Here is a 16,063-nt window from a genome sequence, read left to right on the forward strand (position 1 = left end):
TTCAGGGTTCTAAGAATGGAACATTATTCAAACATTTCTTTAAACAACCCCTGATATATGTATTTTTCATGTGTCCTCCCTTAAAGCAGCAATATGGCAACCCAATCTATGGTAAATGTATTGAATGGGGGTATTTTACAATACATTTATTGTCCCTTTAAATATGATAACTGCCTTGTTTGTATCAGAGTATAAGCATTAAATGACCTAGAAACATCTTAAAAAACAGGGAAACTTGTTATACTTGTCTGCTACAAACATTGCAAGAAAGAAAGAGAGAATGTAAAGGGTCTGGCCCTACCCTGTGTCTTAGTTTCTCTGTTTGCTGCCGAGTCCTCAGCACTTTAGCATGTGAGTGTGCTGTGAATTCCTGGCCCCTCCTTGCCTTGGTGACATCAGGGACCTTTGTACCCCCTCCCACTCCTTTCCCTTGCCCAACATGCACTGACAGATGAGTATCTGAAGGCACAGCAGGCTGCACGAGAGGGAACTAGCTACCTTGGATTTATCTACCTGTTTCGCATTAAAAAGAGAACCGTGGTTATATTTATCAACTCTGGGAGCAGGTATACACAGGCAATACTGAATATTTGTATACATGTGTCTGATTTCTGGTTATGCAGGTGAGCCTGTTAACTCGTGTGATACCAGGGCTTACAATTCATTGGATTAAGTCTCTATCCTCTGCTAGTGCTGACTGCTTTTCTTTCTAAATATTGAATGTGATAAAATGTTATCTTTGTATGACCAAAAGGTTGTCAGATGTAAAAAAAATACCTCTTACAAAGAGAACAGCTAAGTGGTACATTTTTTTTCTTTGTCTTGTTTTCACTGGATTTAGATTTTAGGAGAATGGTTTAGAACACGTATATTTAATAATTAAGTGTACATTTTAGATTATATTTTTTGTCTGTAATTATTAGTATATTAAATTGGAGTCTTGATTTTTTTTTTTATCTCAGTTCTTATTTTAATTATGTTGTTTAAGTGAATAAAGTTTTAAGCACATTGTTTTGTGTATCAGTTTGAAATAACTAAATTATCCTGAAATATATATTCAGACTTAATTATAGGATGTGAAAACGCGAAGTCAGGTTATAGTGATTTTGTAAGCCAGTTTCTCAAGGTGCTACTAGACTAAAGCGTAATTGTATAGTGCTCTTATGGCAAGTTAAAACAATGCAAACTAGAGAATATTCAAGTTGTTTCCTGCTATAAACTCCAGTAACTGATTTGGGTGATCTGGAAAAAAAATAATTATGGTTAAAGGGACACTGAACCCAAATTTTTTCTTTTGTAATTCAGAAAGAGCATGCCATTTTAAGCAACTTTCTATTTTACTCCTATTATCAATTTTTCTTCGTTCTCTTGCTATCTTTATTTGAAAAAGAAGACATCTAAGCTTTTTTTTGGTTTCAGTACTCTGGACAGCACTTTTTTTATTGGTGGATGAATTTATCCACCAATCAGCAAGGACAACCCAGGTTGTTCACCAAAAATGGGCCGGCATCTAAACTTACATTCTTGCATTTCAAATAAAGATACCAAGAGAATGAAGAAAATTTGATAATAGGAGTAAATTAGAAAGTTGCTTAAAATTTCATGCTCAATCTGAATTACGAAAGAAAATTTTTGGGTACAGTGTCCCTTTAAGGTGAAATTCAGCATGACATGGATGTGTTGGTTAATGGAGCAGAAAATCTGATAGGGACAAATATTTGGGTTACTACAGAATTTTTGAATGAGTTGTAAATGAATTCTGTCTTCATGTGCACAGCACTTGTTCCTGTGATCATCTCAATAAATAAATATCAAGATAACAAGAAGGTGATAAAACCTAAACATGTCACGGTCTGTCTAATGCATTACAGTCCACAAACACACACACTGCTTACAAAGGGAGGCACCTGCGTAATGATGCAGGTTCTGATATGCCGGGGATTGTGTGAAGAAGAGGGAAATACATAGACGGACAGTTCTGTGAGATCAGGTGTGAGCTGTACAGATTCAGACAGGCCACTAAATTTGTGAAGAGACCTTAGAGTAACTGAGATCTACAAAATATTATTTTCTAATGCAGTTTTCCCCAAATCTGATTCTCAAGAAGCCTTGTCAGTTCTAGAATGTGCCAGTTTGGGTTTAATCAGTGATTAACGGGACACTAAAGTTAAAATTATATTTCATGAATCAGACAGAGCATGCCGTTTAAAACAACTTCTCAATTTACTTCCTTTATAAAATTAAGCACAGCTTTTTTTTATATGCACACTTTCTGAGGCACATGTTCTTACTGAGACTGTGCAAGAGTTTGCAGTGTATACATGTATGAGTCTGTGATTTGCTCATGTCAGTCACATGATACAGGGGCAGGCAAATGAAGGAAATAATTAAATTTGAAATTTAGATTCCGGGATTTATCACAAGGCGAATGAAAATCAACCCGGAGTCATACAACCAGGTGATTCACAAGCCCAGAGCAGCGGTGAGGTGACATTGCACAAGTGTCCACTCATGGGGACCAAATGTGCCCTACAATTTGTGATCAAGTGTGGACAGGTTTACAACATGTGAACCCTGTCTGTTGGATCATCAATAAATCTACCTCCCAGTTCTATTTAATTGTCTTTTTATTATGCATCAGTTGATTAAGCAATTCTACTATAATTAATGTAATTGACTGATCTGTGCTCAAGCAGGGGCACCCTGAAATGTGTTTACAAACAAAAGGTATAAAGGGCATGGATACCCATAATGATTTAATCAAGTAATAAGAAATGCTGAGCAAGAGTCCCCAATTCATGATTTAAAATGTTTTTATTACAGAAAATTTTAACATTTGAATATACTTCCCACTTCAATGCTCTTTATCTAGACTCTTTAGCTTTTATGCAATGTAAGCACAATCTTGTTTTGTACTGCATCTGCATTTACATACTGAAGTTCCTTGTAGATAGTGGCCCATATCAGGCTAACGCATTTCATGCAGTTTAACCTTTTACAGGTGCTAATGATTAATGTATAAAGTACATGAAGTACCACATTGAGGGGGATAACAGTATTAACAAGATAGTAACCTTCTGGGCTAGGTTTATCAATTTGCGAACGGACAGGTTGTGAATCTGCAGCCATTTAATCACAAATTGTGGGGGTGAATTTGTTCCCTATATTTACCTTGTGCAGTGTCTCCTACCCTCATGCAATCAATTGGAAGAGAGTGAGGCTTGTCTGTCACCTCAAATGAATCCAGGGTGATTTTCATCAGCCTACTCATTTCAGTTGCAGGCTCAAAGTTTGGCTAATGATAAATGTAACCCTTAGGGAGGTTATGAACTGTAGCTTTCAGGAAAACTCAATCAGCCTAACACGTTTCATGCCCTATTAGCACATCATCAGAGGCTAGATGAAGTGTGCGTGCAGGAAAGACAGCACAGAAGGTGATGGGTATATTAACAAGATAGTTGTATTCTAGGCAGTTTACTGCTGTAGATTTCAGAGATAATCAATAGACAAGGACTTGAAGATAGTCCCAACTTTATTAAAATTAGACATTTTAAGGCGTGAATAAGTAGAGGAGAGAAACCTAGTTTTGATTTAGTGCAGCAATCAATAAGCTAAAGTGGGGCAGGATTACCTGCTTACATGGGAAGGGGGGATTCTGCATAGTTTGCAGACAGTGAACTTGGCGTGAACTTTTTGTGAATGAATGGACAGCAATTCTGCGGATGCTTTGAGAGTTTGATTTACACCAAATTACCACTGTCTTTGTGATACGTTTGACTGTTCTTCATTCATTTGTCCTTGCTCCTTGCATTTTGTGTTCTTCACATGTCTTTTACTGGTTGTTCTCGAAGCATTTAATTAAGATCAATGGGGGTTCAGGCCCAACTTTATTCACTGTGCATGATAGTTTTAAATGCCAGTTAAACAATTCTGTCCTTTGACTATTTATATTTATGTGACAAACGTATCACTGTGTATTTTATTAATGTAAGAGAGTATTATTGTATCTGATCCAGATTTTGCAGCAACTTTTTTTTTGTCTGTAAACGTTTCTTAGTATTTGTATTTTCACCAATCCAAATTAAAATACTTTTGCTGTCTTGCAATAATCATTTTACTCTTAATTACATCCCGATTTCTTGGTTCGTAATTAGTGATTTTCTTTTTCTTAGATTTGTAACCGCCCTGAAAAATCCCTGCCAGACATTAGGTAACCTGGGATCTCAGTTTGACGTATTGTCACCTGCACATATACATGTGTAGAAAGCTATGATGTCTTTAGGATCATTTTCCATTTGCTTTTTTTAAAATTATTTTTATTTGGCAAAGTCTACAATGCTTTACAGATACGTAGGTCTAGATAGTTCATACTTGCCGCTTTTGCTGCAGGCTCTTTCTGTTTATAGAAGCATCTGCTTCTATACGCGGTTTGGGAGAACTGGGACTGGCAGCGAGCACCGGAAGGGAAGTGCTAACCTTGCTTCATACTTTATTCTTTCTGTTTATAGCAACATTATCAAGTTAATTAAATATTGAAAATGATGAGCAAAAATTATATCATATTCAGGCTTTCCTTTGAAAGAAGGGGAACATTTTTTAAGAAACAAATTTGTCTAATTGGTCAAACTAGTTTTCCTTTTTTTTTTTTTTTTTTTATCCTTATGTGTATCCCGAGAGTTCTTAAAATTCCCCACTGGATCTGCCCTTACCGTTAGGTACAAACATTTTCCAATGTATCTGCTTTAATTGAAATGGCTATAAAGGTATTCCATATATCAGCTATGAAGAACTGCACTGCAAAATGTATATATGCAAATGAAACCTTTTAGACTCATTTGGCAATGTCATTTTCTTAGTGCAGTTTACAAGGTTTTGCAAATAAATCGCAGTTCTTGGAGATAGATACCTCTTGAAAATCCTGATGGGATGTATGTTCCTGGTCTCCGTTGCTAATGTTATGATATCTAAGGACAGCTGCAAATAAGCTTCTGCTTTGGTCTCAGCAGTCACTGTATACTATAGCAGGTTGCGGGGTCAATTTAATTTAATTTAAAATTTAAAAAATCCACAATTGCAATATTGCTGTTTTTATGAGCAATTACCTGTTAAATGGACACTGAACCAAAAAATTTTCTTTCGTGATTCAGATAGAGCATGAATTTTTAAGCAACTTTGTAATTTACTCCTATTATCAAATTGTCTTCATTCTCTTGGTATCTTTATTTGAAATGCAAGAATGTAAGTTAAGATGCTGGCCCATTTTTGGTGAACAACCTGGGCTGTCTTTGCTGATTGGTGGATAAATTCATCCACCAATAAAAGTGCTGTCCAGAGCCCTGAACCAAAAAAAAAAAAGCATAGATGCCTTCTTTTTCAAATAAAGATAGCAAGAGAACAAAGAAAATTTGTTAATAGGAGTAAATTAGAAAGTTGCTTAAAATTGCATGCTCTATCTGAATCTCAAAAGAAAAAAATTGGGTTCAGTGTCCCTTTAAGTTTAATGGCCCCTTTGTTTTATTGAGCATCTTTTAACAGAAACTATTTCCTTCCTGAACTTTTATCAAATAATGTAGCATATTTGAAGATTTCTTAAGGGTTACAAAGTATGCATGTGTGTGTGTTGTACTCCCCTGGAACAGGTAGTAAGAAAGTATGCTCTCCCTTCTATGTGTGTAGCTCAGACATCCTCAAACGTGGCCCTCCAGAGGTGGAACTATATTTCCCATGATGCTCAGCCAGCTGATATGCTGGCTGAGCATCATTGGAAATGTAGTTCCAAAACCTCTGGAGGGCCACGTTTGAGGATGTCTGGTGTAGCTAGACACTGAAGTCGTGCACATTTTGGGCTCGATTTATCAAACTTTGTTCAAGATCGCCGTTCCGTTCTCCGTCAAGTACTCTGCATATCGCCATCCGATAGGCGCACATGTGCGCCATTATTTATCATAAAAGGGGTCGTATTTCTACGTTACTTTCCAAAGGCGAGATGTGGCGTGATATTGATAAATCTCGCCGTTATTCATATATTTGCGCCATATTTATTATTAAAAATGTCTTAAATTAAAGCGCATATGAGAAATAAATGTGAATTCTCATTGATTACTTTTTAATTTGTATTGTTCAGTTATCAATGTTACAAATTCGATGTGTGCTTTTCAATAAACACAAAATTTATTTATATTTACGATAATCGCTAACAATGTTTTAAAAATTTGAATATAATAATTGTGATCATATTATCACATTCTCTCACATATAAATCTTAAGTTAAATGGTAAGATTAAAATTTAATGTTGAAATAACACAATTTTTTTATATCTACTTTATTATTTGTTGTATCAATGTTTATATTATTTAAGAAAGCACATCAAGATCTCATTCAAAATTGTATTACAAATTATATCTTTGTATTAACTTTTGAACTACTTATCTAAACATGAGTTTATGTATTTCAAAGATATAACCCAACCCTTTGATCTAACCCAACTCTTATATTTATATCCACCTCCCCCCTCAGCATTAATATAGGTTTTTTTAGATTAAATAAACACACACACACCTTTAAATTGAAAAATATATGTATTTATTGTAAACCAAAATAAAAGTTATTTTCATATCATACTATTTTTTTTTATTTAAAACTGAAAAGAAATAATTTTTTTCTTTATTGTTCCTAATTAAAAGGATTGATATTTTTCTCTTAAGTTTTGCACTTTTATGTATGTCCTCATCAAATTATTTTCAACTTCCAGCAGGGTATCCAAAATTTCTTTTTTGTTTATAGTTATTTCTTGATCTTCAGGCACTATACCAATGAGAAATAGAAAAATAGTTATGTCATGACTTGAATACATTTCAGTAAAGTATTACAAGATCAATAGTGTTTTAACTAATGCTAACAAGAAACACAGACAAAAGACTAATCTCTTGTTAGAAGGTTTTATCTACACCTCTGTTGTTATTTAAAAGCATGTCATCTTGATAATACTGTGTACACGCACATGCATCTTTTGTTCCACACAATAGTGAAAGCTAAAGATTGTTATGATACAAAAGAACTCACTCCAATCATAAAATTCCGTTACATTGGATGAATTAGATTGCATTTCTTCTTCATGTTCAAGGTTCTGTCCTTCATCTTGAATAGCTGAAAGACATACATAATTATAACAGGAATACTTATGTAATAGAACAATGCTGATTGAAATCCATATCTCTTTTCAATAATTATTCACTAAAACAAAAGTTCTATTTTAGTACAAATAATGACATATAAGGAGTGACTGAATAGACATATGAACCTACATATATTAGTGTCTTGTTGTTGCTCGCTATTTGGTGAATCTTGATTCATATTATTATTTTCCTCTTCAACAATTATATCTTCAATGGCATTTTGGTCTGTATCTTCTTCAATCATGTCTATAATTAATATGATTATAGTCATTAAATAGAATAATTTTATTTATTTGTAAGATATATGTTAAGGAAATCTACCTTCATTGTCAGATTCATCATCAATGATGGGCATTGGCCTTCTGCGACGTTGTCGCCTTTTTTTCTTTTTCCCTTTTTGTAAAAATTTTGAACATATAAATGTTAATATCAATGATGAGTTATCTTAATATTAAACATTTTAGTAACTATATTCATACCTGTTGTCATTATAGCCTCAGACTCCAGAAAAACAGTCGGTAGTGGATCACAATCAGCTTCTGGACTGGATGGATTCCATTTTATTGGGCGCAGATAACGGGGCCTTTTTCTATTTTTGACTGTTAAAAATTGAAATACAATTGTATTTATATTGTTAATCGATTGTACAGTACAACATCAGACTGAAACAATTACATTGTTAATACTGTTTCACAAACCGCAATAAATCTAAAATGGATACAAAATTTGCAATTATATTTCTGCACAAAGTTCAAGATAAACAAAGTAACAACTAATGACAGATTACAATAGAGTTAAAAAAATGATACACAACTATTACATAAATACTTACATTTCATAACATAGCTTATTATTAGGGTCCTTAATTTAGATTGTCTCCGGATTAGATCATTATAACGCTTCAGGCACTGTTTTCTAGTCCTATTATGGCCAGACAGACGTCTGACCCGTCGCACCATCTCTGATAAAATTGGATTTCTTCTATCCTGTTCCAATGTGAATATCCCCTTCTTTTTTTTCGGAAAATACTTTTCCATTGTATAGGTGATAATCAGTAATTCACCAATGGAAAACTTCTTGGAACGATTCATCTTCAAATGTATGTATGTATCTCTCTAACCATAAAACTCCACCCAATAACGGAACTAATTGTTATTGTTAGTGCGCATTAAAATATACCCATTTTAAAAATGATTTATTTTTTAAAAGAAATAAGTAATCGAGTCGAAACTTCATTATTTATCAATATTAAAGAAAAAATATTAAACAAGTTACATCTTTTTGTATCAATATAGATTACATGTAAGTTGTTACAAGTGCGCAATAACGTGCACTATATTTCTACAGTCGATAGAAGATAACTGGCAATTGTTACAATGCGCAATAACTGTGACGATATTTCTACAGTCGATACATTTGTTTTCCTAGTTTAAATTTATTTTTAGGGCTATGTTCGTTGTTACCCCAATTGATACATACAAATAGTTTCGAATTTTAAAAAAGAATGTATATAATAATAAAAACACATCAATTTGAAAAAAATACACATTTGACCAATAGGAATAAAGTAAATTCTAATTGTGCAATCAAATTACAGTTACTAATTTTATTTAAATTATTCAGTAATCTATTCATATAACGCCCCATTTCTGTAACGTTCTGGAACAAAAGTTGTTAGTGATAATTGTTCATTACTTTATTCTGACTTCTAACGAAGACACTATTTTTATTAGCGCCATTTTTTGATCTAAATTTGCGATGGCTACTGGACTAGCTGGAAAAACGAAAAGTGGCCGAAGTGTGATGTTTAGTCATCGACAGAACTGTATTCTAGTTGAAGTGGTCATCGAACATTACGATATTATTATCGGATATCAAGCAAAATCTGTCAACCCTCAAAGAAAAAAGGCTATTTGGGAACAAATTAGTCGTGCTGTGTCAGCAGAGGGTAGTTTTCCGAAAGACGTCAGGGCCTGTCGGAAGCGGGTGAATGATATTCGTAAGAATATTAAAAGAAAAGTATGCAAGGAAAAGCAGTTATCAAAAGGAACTGGTGGAGGCCCCGCATATAGGGCTGAACTGCTTGACTACGAACAGATGCTGTATGCCAGGATGGGGGATGCTGTCGTGGTGGGACTTGATGTACCATCAGATACCATGGATTTTCGAGGTAAATATCTAATTGATTGCTATTAAACGAATAGTATAATATATTCTTAACTTATATTTCAAGATTCAGACAGAGCATACCCTGTTAATAATTTTTTTATATGAATATTTTTTATTTTTTTTATTTTAATATGTATTGAACAAAGTATGCTTGTAAGCTTGGAAGCAGGACCATTTTTGGATGAGGACCTGGATACCGCTTGTTAATTGGCTGGCTACATTTAAAAAGAAACCAATCAGCAAGCGCTAAACAGGTGTCACACCCAAAAATGGCCACGCTTCTAAACTTAGATTTTTTGTTTGGGAAATGAGAGATAATCCAAAAAGAAGAAAATATAAAAATTTTAATAGTATTGAATTATAAACATTTTTTGAAATTCAATGCTCTATCAGAATAATGAAATAATAATTTACACTACACTATTTCTTTAACATGTATTTTGTATATTCATTTTCTCAATATTTAATTTTAATTAAATTTTAATTTGTTTATATCTACTATAGAAGAACATGAACAGGCATTAGAAAATGAATTAGAAAATGCCCAGGTGGACCTACCATCCGAGTCTGAGTTGACTAGTGAACAACCCACAACATCTTCATGTGGTATACCATGCAGGGAAGAAACTACCAGTAAGTACAAGTATATTACAAAAATGATAATATCATTTGTATTAATGAAAAGAATGGACAATGAATATGTATTACTACGTTTCTTACTTTTCGCCATGAAAATTCTGTTTATGTAAAGATATTTAATTTAAAAACATATATATGAATATCAATGTATTTTTGTTACAGGTGTCATGTGATTACTACAAACTATGCAAGATTCGTCAATTACATTATTTGATGGTAATTATTGACCTTTTTTTTTTTTTTTTAATTAATTTTATTAATTTTTTAAAATAATTATTTTTTACATTCATAGATGAAATAGAAATCACATTACAACCACTTGTGACTGACACAGTTTGTCAGGAGGATGATGATGATGAGACACAAATAGAGGGACAAACATCAACACAAGTTGAAACACCACATGTAGAGGAATCAGAATGTGAGGAAGAGATTGAGGATGCAGAACAATGCCCGATAGATGAACCGGAGAGACCAAATGAGGTTGAAAGATTAACAGATATGGCATTGTCTTTCAGAAACGAACAAAATGAATTTTTTAAACAAATGATAGAATTGGAAAAACAAAGAAATAATATACTTCAAGAACAATTAACAGTGCAAAAGGAGTATTATCAGAAAAAGTTAGAGTTCTTGAATAGACGACATCCTGATTTCTAATTCTATTCTCCATATATACCTTCAAGTTACGGGTTCTAAAATATTTAACGCACTTATAGCCTTGGTTAATGTTTATTAGAGTTCACTGTTTTGATGTTAATTTTTGTTGTTTAATAAAGTTTTTTATATTAATAAATATTAATAAATAAAAAAAATTTATTCAAAGTAAATAACGAACCATTTTTTTGTTTCAAAATATTCATTTTTTATTCAAAAAGAGAAAAAGATATGTATAAATAACACAACACAACTTTGGTTATAAACTATATAAATTCTATTTTTAATTAAAAAAAAATGTATTTCTATATATATATATATATATATGTATATATATATATATATATATATATATATATATATATATATATATATATATATATAGAGAGAGAGAGAGAGAGAGAGAGAGAGAGAGAGAGAGAGAGAGAGATATAGATATATAAATAACACAACACAACTTTGGTATCAAACTATGTAATTTCTCTTATATAAAAATAAAATTATATATATATATATATATATATGTATGTATATATATATATATATATATATATATATATATATATATATATATATATATATATATATATATATATATATATATATATATACACAATTCTATCAATTTTAATTATTAAATTAAACCAAGGTATTTGAATCCAATCATAAAATTTCCTGAAAAAAAGAAAAAAGATGTAATTAATTATATAGAACAAACAATATTAACATGTTAATACAATTTTATTAAGTAGACTTACATCTAAAAAATCGTTCAATAATTTCAAGACGATTCTCCACTCCAGCTCTTGTGGTATGTCTTGTGACAATTTCATGAGGAACATAAACATCTTCTGGAACATCCTCCAGACACACCTCATCTATATTTAGTTGGGAAATAGCAATATTGTGCATTATGCATGACACCAGAATTATGTCATTACATTTCTCTGGGGAATATTGTAGATCACCACCAGAACGGTCCAACACCCGAAATCTCATTTTCAGTACCCCGAATGTACGCTCAATAGCACTCCTTGTCGACCTGTGAGATTCGTTGAACTTGATTTCTGATCGTGTATGAGGTATTGGTACAGGTGTCAAGAGCCAAGGCCTACAGGGGTACCCGCTGTCACCTTCAAAAATATAAGAATTACAAATTAGCGACATGTAACAACAGGTTTATGAGGTTAAAATATGACATTTTATAAATAAATATAAAAATTTTAATATTCACCTAATAGCCAACCGTGTGGCATCTCTCCACGTTCAAATGCTGCAAATAAAGCAGACTGCTTTAATATGTGATAATCGTGGCATGACCCTGGAAAACCTGATCTTACTGCCCAAAACCGAAGGTTAGAGTCACATACTGCTTGAACATTGAGAGAGTGGAAGTGTTTCCGATTTCGATATTGCTCCTCCCTTAAAGCTGGTGGTCTAATTGCAATATGTGTGCAATCAATTGCACCTAGGACATTTGGAATGCCGGCAACTTGATAAAAACCAGATTTTACTTGGTGCCATTCATGTACATTCCTTGGCACATATATAAATTTATTTAGATGCTTCAAAATCGCTTTTAACACAGTCCTCAAATGTCTACAAAAAGAAGGCTGACTCATGCCAACCACTGCACTGGACACAGCCTGAAAAGAGCCCGTGGCTAGGAAATGCAAAACTGCCAATAACTTGAGCATTCCAGGTATTGCCCTTGTTCTTCTAGTCTGTGGCTCTAGATCATTCTGTATTAGAACATATAGATTTTGTATGCTCTCCCTGTTTAGGCGAAATCTTTTTTTTATCTGATAATCAGATAATGCCTGTAGTCCACAACGAGGTAGAAAAACTCGTGGAACTCTTTGCCGTCTACGTATTGGCAAAATCTGTTCATTTCTTCGATTTTCATGGCCCCTTGCTAAAGAAATTGCAGACAAAATAAGGAAATAATCCATCTTCTTGCGCTGAAAATATGGAGTAAATTAGATGTTCTCCTATCTCTTCATGGAGAACATTAGTAGTCGTATTAGGAGGAGAACTTTAGGCTCTCCAATGGCGCAAAATAATGATAAATATCTATTTTGGAGAGAAATAGGTCGTATTCTTGAATATACACCCTGAAAAGGGCGTTTTAAAGCTTTAATTTGCGCAAATGTGCGCCTAGGCGAGGGACATTGAAGGGCGAGAATTTTGCAGTCGTATTTGCACATTTTTAGGAGTATTTCTTAATGATAAATAGGAGATATATTACGACGGCGTGAATTAAGGCGCAAATTAAGGAGAATATGTTTGATAAATCGAGCCCTTTGAGACTAGTTATCATTTGAACAGTTTCTACTCTGTTTGCGCCATTCTTGTGACACGTTCTTCAGAACTGCACATATATTTATATAAATCCAAGGTCTGCCTCTTGTGAATAAAAAGGAAATGAAACCCACATTTTTTTCTTTCATGATTTAGAAAGAGAATGCAATTTTAACTTTCTAATTTACTTCTATTATCTAATTTGCTTCCTTCTCTTGATATCCTTTGCTGAAAAACATATCTAGATAGTCTCAGAAACTGCTGATTGGTGGCTGCACATAGATGCCTTGTGTGATTGGCTGACCCATGTGCATTGCTATTTCTTCTAAAGAATGAAGCAAATTAAATAATAGAAGTAAATTTGAATGCTGTTTAAAATTGTGTTCGTTATCTGAATAATGAAAGAACAATTTTTGTGTTTAATGTTCCTTTAATGAGTTCAGCATGTTTCTTCACTGTACTACAGACATCAATTATATTTATATTTAGAAGCAAAACAAGTCATTTAGTGGTTTTGGGATTTCTACTCCCTTATAGGATAGATATGGGTTTACGATAAAAGGTGCCAAAAACCTGAATCTGGAAATAATACAGAATCCACTTCTGGTTTACATAGAAAAGGAGTTATTCTGCTGGGCAAATTCATATTAATATTATTTTTATACATTTTAAAGTGACAGTAAAGTTACATGCATTAAAACATATATAGTTAAAGTCACAAGAAAAGCATTTTACATTTAAAAAAAAACTTTCCAATTTATTTTTTAATGTCAAATTTGCTTTGTTTACTCAGCATCATTTGTTGAAGAGTAAACCTAGGTAGGCTCAAGTGCAGCAAAGCACTACTGGGAGCTAGCTGCTGATTGGTGGCTGCACATATATGCCTCGTCATTGCCTCTCACCATGTGTTGAGCTAGCTCCCAGTAGTGGATTGCTGCTCCTGAGCCTACCTAGGTTTAATCTTTAACTAAGAACACCAAAAGAACAAAACAAATTGGATAATGGAAGTAAGTTAGAAAAATAAATAAATAATACATTTAAAATTGTTTGCTCTATCCAAATCATGAAAGTTTAATTTTGACTTTACTGTCCCATTTAATATAGTTATTTACATATATTGATTTGTGTTCATTTACATTATATTTTCTAGTACATTTTGACCCTTGTAATAATGTTCTGGCTATGCTGCACCTATTTCTATTTTGCAGCAAGTGGTCCGGCCCACACCCTTTTCCATAACTATCTTGTTCCTAAATTTAGCTGCCTGTACAGTTTCTATGGGCACACAACCCGCGCATGCACTGTAGTATTTCTTGGTGAAGCCAGGCAAGATCAGCAGGAGGTTGCCTTCAAGCGACACAGAAGGCAAAATAACATTTTATCATTAAGAAAGAGCATGTCGTTTTAAGACACTTTTCAATTTACTTCCATTATCAATTTTTTTTATATTCACACTTTCTGGTGAACAAGATCCTACTGAGCATGTGCACAAGCTCACAGGGTATACGTATACTAGTCTGTGATTGGCTGATGTATGTCACATGATACAGGCCAGAAAATGGGAGAAAAAATAAATTTGTCAGAATTTTTTTTTACTGCTTATTTGAAATTCAGAGTAGGGGTAAACCATTGTCTCTTTATTATGCACGTGTTAATTATGCAATTCTACTACATTGAGTGGTCCTTTCAGTGATAGCAATGGCTAAGTCTGTATCTAAACCAGCTGCAGTATAAAAAAAAGCAATAGGGGGCATTCAAACGTGTATTTTGATGTTTTTTTGTATTAAAGTACAGACTTTCATTGATTCTTATCTGTATTATTTAGCTGTCTTTCAAACATATTCCTACTATGGATTATTTACAGCCACATCTGAACAATTCAGCCTTTTTTTGGAGTTTGCTATTTTGTTTGTAACTTCTAAAAGAACCTCCATAAGTCATGCTGTTATATAAAAGTCTTTGACTGTAAGCTGGTTACTGTAAGGTGTGGCTGTAATTTGATGTGTAATATGTCTTTGTATTTTCAAACTTCAAAGATACTGAAATCCTCCGATTCCCTAAACTCTGAGACGCTTTGTTCCAGCCTGAAACTCCTTGCATTTCATTTTAATATCTACATGTCTCTGTCATTGAAGGGTTTAAATGAAGTTTGCCCTGTGGTGTTTGGGGTCTGTGTTCCACTTACTGAATTATTATGTTTAAGATTAGAAACTGTAGCTAGTGTTTGTCTTTGTAAAGTAGGCTTGCCCAACAATAAGGCAAGAGGGCTTCAATGGCGTAGTTCGGCTTGTCAATCACCACAAATGAATCCAGGGCGATTTTCATCAGCCAACTCATTTCAGTTGCAGACTCAAATGAGCGCGCCTGCAACCGATCAGTACGTTTGGCTAATGATAAATGTAGCCCTTATTGTATAGTAAGAATATTTTGTTCTTTTGATTAAAGTAATTTAATCTAAAAAAAAAATATTTTCTGAGCTTTATCTTGTAGACTTGAAGTTGTCCCAATTTGACAATTGTGTAAGCCTGAACCAGTATAATAGTCTCTTATTTTTTAAAGAAAGTTCTAAAGTAACATTTTACATAAGCAGTATCACTTGTATGTTTCTCATTAATGATTATTGGCTGCCAGTATTTCCTGTTGATGCTTATTGGCTGCCAGCTACTTCCTGCTAATACTTATTGGTTGATAAGTACATCCTGCTAATTCTTCTTGGCAATAGGTACTTCCTGATTATAACCATTTTTACATGGTATAATAAGCATATAATAACTATGTAATATAATGAAAACTAAAAAAACTTTGTTTTAAGACAAGTTAATATTTTGGGTACCACCCTTTCACATGGAAACAGGAACAAAACCCTTTGTTTGTGTTTTTCCCCCCTCCATTCGTTTGCAGACTTCTCTATGTAGGCTTTAATCATGTATATTGTGTTTGGGGGTTTTGTTGGGGGTTCCACAGCCACTCATGTTTTAAAAGGTGAAGCATGATTTATTATGCTCTGTTTACAGTTTATTTTTGTCACTCTCCTCCAGTATTAACCAATGACAATATACCAGGGGATAAAATGAATGTACCAGAACATAACAGAATCACCACCATGTCTCTCAGAAGGTTT

The 16,063-nt window shown here is 33.3% G+C and overlaps 1 protein-coding gene across 2 annotated transcripts in view; it reads left to right on the forward strand.

Annotated features, from left to right (window-relative positions):
* Nucleotides 1–16,063, forward strand: part of LOC128638583 (myosin-10) — a 516,403-nt gene that overhangs the window by 244,564 nt on the left and 255,776 nt on the right. The window contains exon 1 of one of the 2 annotated variants that reach the window (XM_053690628.1): nt 411–566. The exons of the other annotated variant lie outside the window; for it this stretch is intronic. The gene's annotated coding sequence lies outside the window, so the exon portion shown is untranslated. Of the gene's footprint in view, nt 1–410; nt 567–16,063 lie in introns of those variants that run through there. 2 annotated transcript variants of the gene reach the window in all.

Source organism: Bombina bombina, chromosome 8 (assembly GCF_027579735.1).
Source record: "Bombina bombina isolate aBomBom1 chromosome 8, aBomBom1.pri, whole genome shotgun sequence".
NCBI classification, from domain to species: Eukaryota; Metazoa; Chordata; class Amphibia; order Anura; family Bombinatoridae; genus Bombina; species Bombina bombina.